Genomic DNA, 16,022 nt, shown 5'->3' on the forward strand with positions numbered 1-16,022 from the left:
CTCCCGCCAATTGAAGATTCACGAGCGGAACTACACTACTCGCAATCTTGAACTTGGAGCCGTTGTCTTTGCGCTCAAATTGTGGAGACATTATTTGTATGGAACTAAGAGCACTATCTTCACCGATCACAAGAGTCTCCAGCACATCTTCGATCAGAAGCTACTGAATATGAGACAGCGTCGATGGATCGAGACGCTCAACGACTACGATTGTGAACTCCGTTATCACCCTGGCAAGGCCAATGTTGTAGCTGACGCTTTAAGCTGAAAGGAGAGGACAGCACCTCTTCGTGTTAGGGCTCTGAACATCACCATCCATTCGAACCTCAACATCCAGATCAGAGTAGCCCAAGATGAGGCTCTCAAGGAGGAGAACATATCTCACGAACATTTGAACATACTTGTCTCTCGATTCGAGGTTAGGGAGTCTGGACTCCGATGTTATGCCAGAAGAATTTGGGTACCTTATTATGGAGATCTACGAAACCTGATACTTGATGAAGCACATAAATCGAGATATTCAATTCACCCCGGTGCGGGCAAGATGTACCACGATCTTAAAGAACAGTATTGGTGGCCGAATCTTAAGAAGGACGTTGCAACTTATGTTGGTAAGAGTTTGACTTGCTCGAAGGTTAAAGCCGAGCATCAGAGACCTTCTGGTTTACTTCAATAACCAGAAATCCCACAATGGAAGTGGGAACGGATAACGATGGATTTTATCACCAAGCTGCCGAAGACGATGGGCGGATACGATACTATTTGGGTTATTGTTGACCGCCTTACCAAATCTGCACACTTCCTAGCGATGAAGGAAACTGATACAATGGAAAGACTTGCTCAATTATACATCAAAGAGGTTGTATCTCGTCATGGTGTACCTTTATCGATCATCTATGATCGCGATCCCCGTTTTGCCTCTAGATTTTGGCGTTCTTTGCAAGAAACCATGGGAACTCGTCTTGACATGAGTACTGCTTACCATCCACAGACCGACGGTCAAAGTGAACGAACGATTCAGACCTTGGAGGACATGTTACGTGCATGTGTCATTGATTTTGGAAAGGCTTGGGAAAGACATTTGCCACTCGCCGAATTCTCGTACAACAACAGTTATCACTCGAGCATTAATTCTGCACCTTTTGAAGCATTGTATGGCCATAAGTGCCGATCTCCTATTTGTTGGGCCGAAGTAGGCGAAAAGCAAATCACCGGACCCGAGGTAGTCCATGAAACAACGGAGAAGGTTGCTCAAATACAAGCGAGACTTAAGACTGCCCGCGATCGTCAGAAGAGTTATGCTGATCTTAAACGTAAAGACTTTGAATTCAACGTGGGCGATCGTGTTATGTTGAAGGTTGCACCTTGGAAAGGTGTGATCCGTTTTGGAAAACGTGAAAAGTTAAACCTACGATACATTGGTCCTTTTGAAGTCTTGGAACGTGTTGGACCCGTTGCATACCGTTTGGACCTACCAGCACAATTGAGCTCAGTTCATCCTACCTTCCATGTGTCAAACTTGAAGAAGTGTCTTGCTGCACCTGAACTTATCATACCACTGGAAGAACTTACAATTGATGACAAACTCCACTTTGTGGAGGAACCTGTTGAAATTATGGATCGTGAGATCAAAACTTTGAAACACAACAAGATTCCGATCGTCCGAGTGCGATGGAATGCCAAACGAGGACCTGAGTTTACTTGGGAGCGAGAGGATCAAATGATGCGGAAGTATCCTCACCTTTTCCCGACTCCCCCATCTACCTCAGCTTAAATTTTGGGACGAAATTTTCTTTAACAGGTGGGTAATGTAACGACCCTGGATTTTCCAACGTTATTTTATTAATAATTATTATTATTAATACGTGTGATTAAACGAATGTATGTTATTACATTTACATGTTGCCATGACTAAACGTACTTGACTTTAATTGCCCGAAACGTCTTTGTGACACCCGAAACTTACACGAATAATATTTTTAGATATTATTTACATTCATGATTAAGTTTATTAATCATTTTAATTAACTAAAGTTGTTAGTTAGTTACTTGGGCTTTTAATTGGTTTAACTTGTGAATTAATTGAACTTGGGCCTTGTTAATGTTAATGGACTCTTGAATGAGGACTTATGAGCCCAACCTACTTCTTAATGGACCTTTTAGCCCAACCTACATGTGTAAGTATTACTTGTAAATTGTAACTAGTTAGTTAACTTAGTAAAGAATCAAATTACTTGTTCATTCCCATGCAATCACCCCTTTTATCCACCTTTTCAAGCTTTAACATGCAATTACATTTTCGACTTCATCCCTCCCCCTTTTTGCTGGAGAAAACCGTAGGCCATTAGGGCATATGGGGAGTTCAAAACTTTTTTTTTTTTACTACTTGGTACACTTGCAATCTCATTCTCACACTCCACTTCAAACTTTCTCTCAAACTTTCTCTCATTCTTTCTCTCTTTTCTCTAGTTGTGGTAAGTAACTTGGACTCTTTTTCTCTTCTTCATTTCTTGTAAAAACCGCCACCTTACACACCTTAATCATCATCATCATTTGTTGTTGTTTGATTTCTTGTTGGTTATTGTTACTTACTTACTTGTTGTTAGTTATTTACTTACTTGGTTTCAAGAATCTAACTTACTAGTTTTATTCTTCTTTTATCTTGTAATAACAAGAACAACAAGAACATAAACTTTCTAGATATGTTCTACATTTGTTATTTTTAAAAGATTAATGTTCATGTGTTGATAAACTCATACTTGTAAGTCATGTTAGTAAACTTTAAAGTTTACTTTCTTAAAGATCAAACTTTGGTTTGAATCTTTAAAGTATGAACAAACCATGAACTAATTACTTGTTTACTTAGTTTATTTCTTTATAATATGCACTTTAAAATTCATGTTGTTGGTTATTATTGGTCAAGTGTTACTAGTTAACCTTGATCTCATTAATCTTGAACTTAAGGTTAACTTTAAAAGTTCAAGAACATAAAAGTAATCTTTCTTTAATTTTAACTTCAAGGACTTGTAATGGATCTAAGTTATGTAACTTATGGTCTTCTTATTTTGTCATTAATAAAAGCTTTCAAGCTTACATACACTTTACTAGTTGATAATCTAAGTTTTGTAACCTATGGTTTCACTAAAGCAAAGATACAAGTATTAATCCTTAAGATTTAACTTAATAACTTTAGATCTAGACTTTTGAGTCTTGGATCTTCAAGATCTAACTAAGAACTATGTTCTACATTTTAAGATCTTGATTAGTTAGTTTATTTTCAAGTTTATAGTTCTATACTACTTTTATATTTCATGTATGTGTTAAATCTAAGACTTTGATGAAACTTTGGTTCATCAAAACACTTGCAACACTTAAGTGAGTTGTGCTTCATGTCTTAGACTTGCACTTGGGTTATGATGGTCAAACCATGGTAAAGATGATTTAAACACATCAAAGATTTGTACACTTGAAGCTATATGCATCAAGGATGAGAACCATGATGAACATCAAGCACAAAGACCACCGGAACTCACTTTTAACTTTCTGTTTTCTGTTTACAGCCCTCTGTCCTACTGATTCTTTAACAGACCAGTAGACCTTGGCTACTGAGACCTTGATTTTCAAATATATCTTTTCGAGTAGATAACTTTTCATATAGGACTCGTCTTAATCCGAGTTACGGTTTAGGATTTATGGCCCTCCGATCGTCACTATGTCCTTTTAACGTTGTGTAGAAATTTCTGACCTACTCACACTTAGACCGTCGCCACGGTCAAACGAAGACGAGTTTGCTTCTGTAAATTTTACCACACTTAAAGGACTCATATACGGAGCCATGGCCACTGGTCTCACCTTAATTCAGTAAGGGTAGAGGCCGTGGTGACTTACTGAAGTCAGCCTTTGTTTTAAACTACTTTCATAAACGAAACTTACTTTACGCCTTTTGTTTGATGATGAATGATGATGACCCTTAAGACCTTATTTACATACTTTTAAACCTTTTCGGACAATTTACTGACTTAGTACTATTTGACTTAGGTTGATGAAAGGACCCGTCCTAATCCATCCGGACGAAGTCCATACGATTACAAACGATTCCCAACAGTTGATTACATCGCGAGGTACTTGACCTCTATATGATACATTTTACAAACATTGCATTCGTTTTTAAAAGACAATCTTTCATTTACATCGACAGTTGACAGACATATATACCATTTCATAATATAACCAAATATAATTGACTTAATAATAATCTTGATGAACTCAATGTCTCGAATGTAACGTCTTTTGAAATATGTCATGAATGACTTCAAGTAATATCTCTAAAATGAGCAAATGCACAGCGGAAGATTTCTTTCGTACCTGAGATTAAACATGCTTTAAAGTGTCAACCAAAAGGTTGGTGAGTTAATTAGTTTAACATAAATAATCATTTGATAATTTTAATAGACCACAAGATTTCATATTTTCATTTCTCATAAACATACGTCCCATGCATAGAGACAAAAATATCATTCATATGGATTGAACACCTGGTAACCGACATTCACAATATGCATATAACAATATCCCCATCATTCCGGGATCCTCCTTCGGACATGATATAAATTTCGAAGTACTAAAGCATCCGGTACTTTGGATGGGGCTTGTTGGGCCCGATAGATCTATCTTTAGAGTTCGCGTCAATTAGGGTTTCTGTTCCCTAATTCTTAGATTACCAGACTATATAGGGTGATATTCGATTTGATAATCCAACCATAGAATGTAGTTTCGATCACTTGTGTCTATTTCGTAAAGCATTTATAAAAGCAGTTCATGTATTCTCAGTCCCAAAAATATATATTGCAAAAGTATTTAAAAAGGGAATAATGAAACTCACCTAATGTATTTTGTAGTAAAAATACATAGAATGACATTGAACAATTATATGGTTGGCCTCGGATTCACGAACCTATAGCATTCACATAACTATTAACACATATAATGGTAATCAAACTATTTATATCTTATTAGTGATTTAATTGTTATTTAATCATATGTTTCATTAATAACTTAATTAATTATGTTTAATATATAATTAAATGTAGTATTAATATAATTATAGTATATGTAATAAGTATATTTTTGGTATACAAAATATATATTTGTTATAGTATAATAATAATAATAATAAAAATAATAATAATAATAATAATAATAATAATAATAATAATAATAATAATAATAATAATAATAATAATAATAATAATAATTTTTTTTTAATAAAGTTAATCTTAATAAGATGACAATTCTAATTAATAATAATGATAATAATAATAATAAATATAAATATGATAATGATAATAATAATAACAAAAATACTAAAAGTGCTACCTTTACGAAACAAGCTCCAAAAAGGAAAAATAACTGCCCATGCCCAGGGCTCGAACCCGCAACCTCTCCTTCAATAGCCACATCCCTAACCATTGCTTCAATGTTTCTTTTCTAATTTTATTCCTAATCTATATATATATATAAACCGTTAACTGTTTCTTCTTCTTTTCATAAGGAGGGTTTATCTTCAAAAAGAAAAAACTGCCTCTCCCTAGTTTTGAACTCATGACCTCTAGCTTAGCAAAGGCAACACCAAACCACTGAACCGCTACTATATTCTTGTGATAACTCGCATGACTAATTACTTATACAAAACTGTTTGCTTTCCAACTTTTCTTAAACCCACGAATTATCTTCATCAATTTTAACATCATCTTTATCTTTATCTAATATCATCATTGTTTTAACCCAACCCTTATCATGATCATTATTTTCCTAACATTATAATCATCATCTTCCATGATCATTATATACTCATCACCATTCCTATATATTCATCATCACCATCTTAGCTTCGTTACTCATCACTACAGCATCATTCATCTTCATAATTATCATCTAGACGTCATTTTTAACAATACACCTAAGCTAATTCTTAGCCCAATAATAAAACCAGAGACACGACCCAATAACACTTATACTCACGGCCCAATATGCAAACAAAATTATGTGTTTGGACTGGTACTATTCGGATGGAGTATGAGTATAACAGAAAAACAAATTTTGCTGCTATCTTCAAATTACATCTGTCATCATCATACTAGCATACTTTTATCATAATCATAGCATCATCTTAATCATGAATATTACTATCACTTTACCCCACTATCCTCAACATTATCATCATAAAAAGCTTTACAAAATCGACAAGGAAGTTTTTAAGCAATTGGTGTCACCAATAAATAAAACAAAATTATGAAACCTCACGTCCTCAAAGTAATATGGACAGCTGCATTCCATTGATTGCCTTTTTCTAAAACTAAAACCTTTGGATAGCCACATGCATTAAGCTATAGTTGCTTAACCCATAGACCCTACACGTTTTCCACTTCGAAGTAAATAGAAAAAAAAAATTCGGTTGCAAGAAGATTACATGAATTATCACGTGAATAAAGCAAGTGGTTGATTTGGTTTCTTTAGTCAATATGTGGGATCACTTGTTGGGTACTTGTCTACCATTAAATCATAAATCTTCCCACATCCATAAACTTTACATGATGCGTTTCAAATTTAATTCCCTTTATAATTATGTTGCCAAACACAATAACCTATGTTTTTATTTCGTTTCATTACGTACCAACTACAAGAAAACGAAGCAGTTGTATATCAGACTGTTTTCGTGGTTTTTGCAGAAAAGAGTGAGAGAAAGAAACAAGTTGGTTGGCTCGTTGAAAACAGAAATATGTAGCAGTGACGATAAAAATATAAATGGGTTTCAATCATGAAGGTGGTGAAACGGGTTGTTGATTATGGTGATCGAATAATATAGTAGAGAAGCAACCAAGATGGTAGGTTTGATTGTCGAGTTTTCAACAAGGAAGAAGGTGGAAGTGATGGTGGTTCAAGGCAGTTCTAGGGTGGTGCGTGGTGGTTGATGAAATCAAAGAAGTAGTAGGAAGGAAGTGGGTTTTTGTGTTTAATGGTTTCGAGCTTGGTGACGATGAAACAAGAAATGATATCGTACCCGCAGTAGTTTAGTAGCGATTTAATGGTATTTGATGAGCATTAGAACCGTAGAGGAACAAGTATAGCAGCTGCATCATGTTCGAGTAGAGATGCACCAAGAAATAATATTGGTAATAGTGAGAATGGTATAGTTGTAGACGGGTTAATGGTGACTGGGATATCGTTTACATGTAGTAGTAATGTCTTCATGGTACATGGTGATGATGACTTTTGCTAACCGAAATAGAAAAATAGATCATAAAGAAAAGGATGAAGAAAAAAAAAGAAAGATGGTGATTATGAGTGGTGGGAAATCATTTGATTTTTATCATCAACTTTGAGAGGATTAATTATTGTATCAAGGAGATATGCTCGACATTTAATCACAGGGAAAACAGGAAAAGCAGGAAAAGCAGGAAAATACAAAAGTTGATTGTGATATATATATATCTTTACGCGTATTTAATCATATTTGTAATTGATAAGGATATTGGAGAATCAAATGATTTTATCGTTAACATGAGCTGAACAATTTGTTATATGACAAGTATGCAATGACAATAATTCATGGTAGAACGGAGACAAGAACAAAAGTTAAAGTCTAATGAAATCTATCAAAGATTAGATGCGAAATTTTTATTTGATCGATTTTATATATTTATATTTAATATAAATATAAATATATAAATAACAATAATAATATTAATATTAATAATAATTTTAATAAGTTGTGTTATAATAATAACTAACAATATTTATTAAGGTTAATAATCATTTGTAATATTTTTATTAATATAACAGATTAATATTAATACTTAATTATTTTACATAAATAAATTTCTACACATCATATTTATAACTAGTTATATCATCATATTCACATGAATAACTATATATAGTATGTACATATCTATGTACACATAAATGTTCGTGAATCGTCGGGCACAGTAAAAGGGTAATTGATTACATGAATATAAATTTTTAAAGTTTTTCGAGACTCAACATTACAGACTTTGCTTATCGTGTCGGAAAACATATAAAGATTGAGTTTAAATTTGATCGGAAATTCCCGGGTCACTACAGTACCTACCCGTTAAAGAAATTTCGTCCCGAAATTTGAGTGAGATCGTCATGGCTAACTATAAAAATATTTTCATGACGAATATGAGTTGATAAATAGAGTTTTATCATCATCGAGTAATATGGATAAAACAATTTGATTATTCGAAGAGCACGAGTGAAGCTATTCACAAAAGAATGAAATGAGAAACAAAGATTTATTTTTAACTTTTGACGTAGTCAGGTTTGAATTTAGAAAATAAGGCGCGTCTTAACTTTTGACATTGCCTTGGTTGAATTCCGGAATTCAAGGGATTTAAAGAAAATCTTGAAGATCTATAAGATCTGATTCTTCGGGATTTATGGAAATTAAGATCTCTTTAATTAAATACGGTGGTCTGCCCTGATTACTACGTCTGATATTTCCTTTATAAATTTACCTTTTTCGTTCCATTTATTTTCACCACTTCTATACTCAATTCCCAAATTCAAAAGATTTATAAAAATGCTTAACCCTGTCCTGATCCTTGTTCTTATTCTAACTATCGCAATGATCGTTCTTCTTTTCTAACTCCCACCTGAAGAATCTGTTTATTTCTATTATGCTCTAGGGATTATTGTATTTATAATCCTCCCGTGTCTTTATATTGCTATACGTACTGATATCCACGGTTTGTAATTTCGGTGTTGTCATTGGGCTTTATATTTTCTCTTATATTTTGGATCTCTTTGCCTTTTTATTATCCTCCCGACCTCTAGTAAAGCGAGTAATGGTCCAGAATTCGTAAGTATGGAATTTCGGATAAACATCATGTTCTAAATAAGAAAGAAGGTATTAGCACGATTTGATTTGTCAAATTATCAGAATCACTGAGTATAGAACTATCAAGAATATATATTTTTGATATGTTCAGAAGTTACGCAGAATGAAAGAGTTATGTAACATGGCACGTGATGACGTTATGATCTGTGAATCATCACGTCTCATTAGAAACTCGGCATGGCTTACTGTAATATAATCACATTGATCAAGTGTCATTATATTATACTAACTCATGCATCAGTTCCCAACATTACTTCAATAACATTCATATTTTAAGCTTGAAAGTTTACAGAATATAGAAACTAACAGTTTCTATATGATGTAACACTGATAGCACGAAGAGATTAATGATTTCAGATAAGAATAGATATGAAAATATCTTCAGAAATATGGAGGATATTTATAATGAAAGATACGATAATATCTCGGAATATCTAAGATCAGAGGATGATAGAGACTATTATCTGCAAGGGTTTAGAGTAAGGAGCAAAATATTTACTAAAGACTTTAGCAGACATTGAATCATTTGGATTCTTTGAAGTCAAACTTATTCTTTGTGATTTATCCACGGCTCTCTTCATAGTTTCGCATAATCTGCTTTTCGGTACTAAATTTTCTCTTGAATGTTTCCAATATAATGATACACAGGAAGCACGAAGAGTTATATAATTTCGAACGAGAATATTTATGAAAATATCCTCAGAAATATCGAAGATATTGATGATGATATTTTGGAATTTCTAAGTTCGATGGTTGATGAAGAAAGGTTTTCTGCAAGATTTTAACATGAGTACGGAGCAAGATGTTCGTTGAAGGTTTCATCAGATCCAGAATTACCTGGGTTCTATGAATTTAGGGTATGTTACTTGTATTTCTCCTTGGTTTCCTTTATGGTTAGCTCAATCCGCTTTCCAGTTCCAACTTTTCTGAGCTTTTCCAACATACTAATCTTTATCATCAAACCTTCGATGATTATGATCGTTTACGGTTATCTACAGTTTCTGCTGCTTTGTTCAGCTTTTTCAACATTCAGAGTAATGATTTGTGACTGAGTGCTTTTCGGAATTTCAGAATGAGAGATCATAATTCTAAGAGATAAATGTCATACCTATAATTTTTGATGTAGATATGCTGTGAGTTTTCAAAGTACTGATTGCTGATTCCTGGTAATTGTTATGGCAGTTCTCATTATAAGATGCGGATGAGTATATGATAGGGTTTCAATGAATAAATATAATGACTTATCAGAGAGATTTAAGTCAAAAAGCAACGAGGTTTCTGGTACGTCTGCTGGTAATATGGTGGAATATAAAAGAATTCTCCGGTATCAAAAGGGTAATTGTATATATCAGGATTATAGTAAGGCTATTTCGAATGAAAATTCGAAGTTGACTTGCTGGAGCTATGACAAAATTGGCTACTTTTAAAAAAAAATTGCAAAGTTATTTTTGCTAATAAATGTCAAATGATCTTACTAGGCTACATGTTAAACTTTTACCCAGTTGCCGAGAGTTTCTCAGGTGCATAACTATATGCATAAATCTTTCCCTCCGTTAATGATGTGCGGTTGATTTATTCTATCGATTGAGGTGTTTTCAAGAATCATGAAAGGTTTGAACGCAGATTGTAATCGTCAAGATACAAATGAGGTTTAAGATGAAATCAAGTGGCAAACTTGAAGAATTGTTTAGTTTCATATGTTATGATCAATATTTTAAATTCATTTTTAAATGTCCAATCCTATTAGTCCACAGTCGATAGTCCACGATTAACTAGGAACAGTTAGCTAATGTTTTTGTTAGCGTGGATTCTTAACAAAATTTCTCATAGTTAATTTGTTTGTTTCTAACAAATTTTATTCCGTCAAATGTTTTCTTCATTATGCCACTTGTTGGATTCTGATAGATCAAAATCCAGATATGAAATTGAATTAATATGGTTATTCTGTGGTGAACGGATTTGTATATCGGTGGATGTAAGTAGGATAGTATATGGCTTGTTGAAACAGATCCGAAGAACGTACAATGTAACTTATTAATGTGAAATTTAAATAGTTCTCGGGTATTACCTACTCGTTAAAATATTTTCATCATTAACAGTTTGTACAAGAGAATTTTTAATTACAATCTTTATGAAAACATATATACATATATATTTTCTTCAGATGTATTCATGGATTTAATGAGTTAATATGATATTAAACTCATTTGCTTTTCGGTTGGAACTAGAATAAATAATCTCTAAAACTTTAGAGATTACATATTTGCCATGTCGAACGAAGATAAATGAGGTAGAACGATACGTAGAACGAAGATCATACTCAAAGTACAGATGATGATATTGAAGCATGGATTGTTGATGGTACTGGTGCTGTTATTGATGGTATTGTTGGTGCCGGTGATGTTGCTGAAGCTGGTACATTTTGCACCATATTCTCCGAATTGATTATTCGAGCGCGAAGTTCGTTGACTTAGTACTTCAGGATGATTGTCAGTCAAAACGAGCGGATGAATAAGGTTCGGAATTGTGGATAGGATATAATCTTGTCGAGTTACTCTGGAAATGAGACTGAAAATGGTGTCTCGAACAGGTTCGCCGGTAAACGCTTCAGGTTCATTGTCAAGAGGTGAATTCGGTTGGTGGAAGGGATCGCCGACGGTGTGTCTCCATCGATTAAGTCGACAACGAACCTATCAGATGAATTGGGGATGGATGATTGGTCGATTCATTCTGGTGACACTGCTTTCGGAGCTTAGGTGAAACTCTATATTGGAATAGCTGTCGGAATCCGAGGAATTCGATCTGGTTGAGTGATTCATCTCGTATGATCAGATGAATGATTTTCGATAAGAAATAGATTATAGGATGTCGATTAGTACCCTGTAATACATAATTTACATATGCATATATAGTACTAAAATCCCATAAGTTACGGAGGAATCTACGAAAGCTGTCAGGCAAAGATAACAATAACAGATATGCTAAGATATAAATTTTGTCTATACACTATTCATGCAATCAATGCATTAAGATGTGTCTAGACTAAAAATGATAAGCAAATGATTCCCTAAAGATGATAAGCAGGTAATTTTCGACACGAATGATAAGCAAAACTTTTGACATGCAGACACGGTCAAAGTCCAGACTCACTAATGCATCCTAACAACTTATCAGTTAGACACACTAATGCAGACCCGGTTCACTAAGACCACCGCTCTGATACCAACTGAAAGGACCCGTCCTAATCCATCCAGACAAAGTCCATATCGATTACAAACGATTCCCAACAGTTGATTACATCGCGAGGTACTTGACCTCTATATGATACATTTTACAAACATTGCATTCGTTTTTAAAAGACAATCTTTCATTTACATCGACAGTTGACAGACATATATACCATTTCATAATATAACCAAATATAATTGACTTAATAATAATCTTGATGAACTCAATGACTCGAATGCAACGTCTTTTGAAATATGTCATGAATGACTTCAAGTAATATCTCTAAAATGAGCAAATACACAGCGGAAGATTTCTTTCGTACCTGAGATTAAACATGCTTTAAAGTGTCAACCAAAAGGTTGGTGAGTTAATTAGTTTAACATAAATAATCATTTGATAATTTTAATAGACCACAAGATTTCATATTTCCATTTCTCATAAACATATGTCCCATGCATAGAGACAAAAATATCATTCATATGGATTGAACACCTGGTAACCGACATTCACAATATGCATATAACAATATCCCCATCATTCCGGGATCCTCCTTCGGACATGATATAAATTTCGAAGTACTAAAGCATCCGGTACTTTGGATGGAGCTTGTTGGGCCCGATAGATCTATCTTTAGAGTTCGCGTCAATTAGGGTTTCTGTTCCCTAATTCTTAGATTACCAAACTATATAGGGTGATATTCGATTTGATAATCCAACCATAGAATGTAGTTTCGATCACTTGTGTCTATTTCGTAAAGCATTTATAAAAGCAGTGCATGTATTCTCAGTCCCAAAAATATATATTGCAAAAGTATTTAAAAAGGGAATAATGAAACTCACCTAATGTATTTTGTAGTAAAAATACATAGAATGACATTGAACAATTATATGGTTGGCCTCGGATTCACGAACCTATAGCATTCACATAACTATTAACACATATAATGGTAATCAAACAATTTATATCTTATTAGTGATTTAATTGTTATTTAATCATATGTTTCATTAATAACTTAATTAGTTATGTTTAATATATAATTAAATGTAGTATTAATATAATTATAGTATATGTAATAAGTATATTTTTGGTATACAAAATATATATTTGTTATAGTATAATAATAATAATAATAAAAATAATAATAATAATAATAATAATAATAATAATAATAGTTATAATAAAAATGATACTTTTAAAAATGTTGATTTAATAATAATGATGATAATAATAATAATAATAATAATAATAATAATAATAATAATAATAATAATAATAATAATAATAATAATAATAATAATTTTTTTTTAATAAAGTTAATCTTAATAAGATGACAATTCTAATTAATAATAATGATAATAATAATAATAAATATAAATATGATAATGATAATAATGATAATAATAATAACAAAAATACTAAAAGTGCTACCTTTACGAAACAAGCTCCAAAAAGGAAAAATAACTGCCCATGCCCAGGGCTCGAACCCGCAACCTCTCCTTCAATAGCCACATCCCTAACCATTGCTTCAATGTTTCTTTTCTAATTTTATTCCTAATCTATATATATATAAACCGTTAACTGTTTCTTCTTCTTTTCATAAGGAGGGTTTATCTTCAAAAAGAAAAAACTGCCTCTCCCTAGTTTTGAACTCATGACCTCTAGCTTAGCAAAGGCAACACCAAACCACTGAACCGCTACTATATTCTTGTGATAACTCGCATGACTAATTACTTATACAAAACTGTTTGCTTTCCAACTTTTCTTAAACCCACGAATTATCTTCATCAATTTTAACATCATCTTTATCTTTATCTAATATCATCATTGTTTTAACCCAACCCTTATCATGATCATTATTTTCCTAACATTATAATCATCATCTTCCATGATCATTATATACTCATCACCATTCCTATATATTCATCATCACCATCTTAGCTTCGTTACTCATCACTGCAGCATCATTCATCTTCATAATTATCATCTAGACGTCATTTTTAACAATACACCTAAGCTAATTCTTAGCCCAATAATATAACCAGAGACACGACCCAATAACACTTATACTCACGGCCCAATATGCAAACAAAATTATGTGTTTGGACTGGTACTATTCGGATGGAGTATGAGTATAACAGAAAAACAAATTTTGCTGCTATCTTCAAATTACATCCGTCATCATCATACTAGCATAATTTTATCATAATCATAGCATCATCTTAATCATGAATATTACTATCACTTTACCCCACTATCCTCAACATTATCATCATAAAAAGCTTTACAAAATCGACAAGGAAGTTTTTAAGCAATTGGTGTCACCAATAAATAAAACAAAATTATGAAACCTCACGTCCTCAAAGTAATATGGACAGCTGCATTCCATTGATTGCCTTTTTCTAAAACTAAAACCTTTGGATAGCCACATGCATTAAACTATAGTTGCTTAACCCATAGACCCTACACGTTTTCCAATTCGAAGTAAATAGAAAAAAAAAATTCGGTTGCAAGAAGATTACATGAATTATCACGTGAATAAAGCAAGTGGTTGATTTGGTTTCTTTAGTCAATATGTGGGATCACTTGTTGGGTACTTGTCTACCATTAAATCATAAATCTTCCCACATCCATAAACTTTACATGATGCGTTTCAAATTTAATTCCCTTTATAATTATGTTGCCAAACACAATAACCTATGTTTTCATTTCGTTTCATTACGTACCAACTACAAGAAAACGAAGCAGTTGTATATCAGACTGTTTTCGTGGTTTTTGCAGAAAAGAGTGAGAGAAAGAAACAAGTTGGTTGGCTCGTTGAAAACAGAAATATGTAGCAGTGACGATAAAAAATATAAATGGGTTTCGATCATGAAGGTGGTGAAACGGGTTGTTGATTATGGTGATCGAATAATATAGTAGAGAAGCAACCAAGATGGTAGGTTTGATTGTCGAGTTTTCAACAAGGAAGAAGGTGGAAGTGATGGTGGTTCAAGGCAGTTCTAGGGTGGTGCGTGGTGGTTGACGAATCAAAGAAGTAGTAGGAAGGAAGTGGGTTTTTGTGTTTAATGGTTTCGAGCTTGGTGACGATGAAACAAGAAATGATATCGTACCCGAAGTAGTTTAGTAGCGATTTAATGGTATTTGATGAGCATTAGAACCGTAGAGGAACAAGTATAGCAGCTGCATCATGTTCGAGTAGAGATGCACCAAGAAATAATATTGGTAATAGTGAGAATGGTATAGTTGTAGACGGGTTAATGGTGACTGGGATATCGTTTACATGTAGTAGTAATGTCTTCATGGTACATGGTGATGATGACTTTTGCTAACCGAAATAGAAAAATAGATCATAAAGAAAAGGATGAAGAAAAAAAAAGAAAGATGGTGATTATGAGTGGTGGGAAATCATTTGATTTTTATCATCAACTTTGAGAGGATTAATTATTGTATCAAGGAGATATGCTCGACATTTAATCACAGGGAAAACAGGAAAAGCAGGAAAATACAAAAGTTGATTGTGATATATATATATCTTTACGCGTATTTAATCATATTTGTAATTGATAAGGATATTGGAGAATCAAATGATTTTATCGTTAACATGAGCTGAACAATTTGTTATATGACAAGTATGCAATGACAATAATTCATGGTAGAACGGAGACAAGAACAAAAGTTAAAGTCTAATGAAATCTATCAAAGATTAGATGCGAAATTTTTATTTGATCGATTTTATATATTTATATTTAATATAAATATAAATATATAAATAACAATAATAATATTAATATTAATAATAATTTTAATAAGTTGTGTTATAATAATAACTAACAATAATTATTAAGGTTAATAATCATTTGTAATATTTTTA

The sequence above is a fragment of the Rutidosis leptorrhynchoides genome, chromosome 2 (genome assembly GCF_046630445.1).
Source record: "Rutidosis leptorrhynchoides isolate AG116_Rl617_1_P2 chromosome 2, CSIRO_AGI_Rlap_v1, whole genome shotgun sequence".
Lineage (NCBI taxonomy): Eukaryota > Viridiplantae > Streptophyta > Magnoliopsida > Asterales > Asteraceae > Rutidosis > Rutidosis leptorrhynchoides.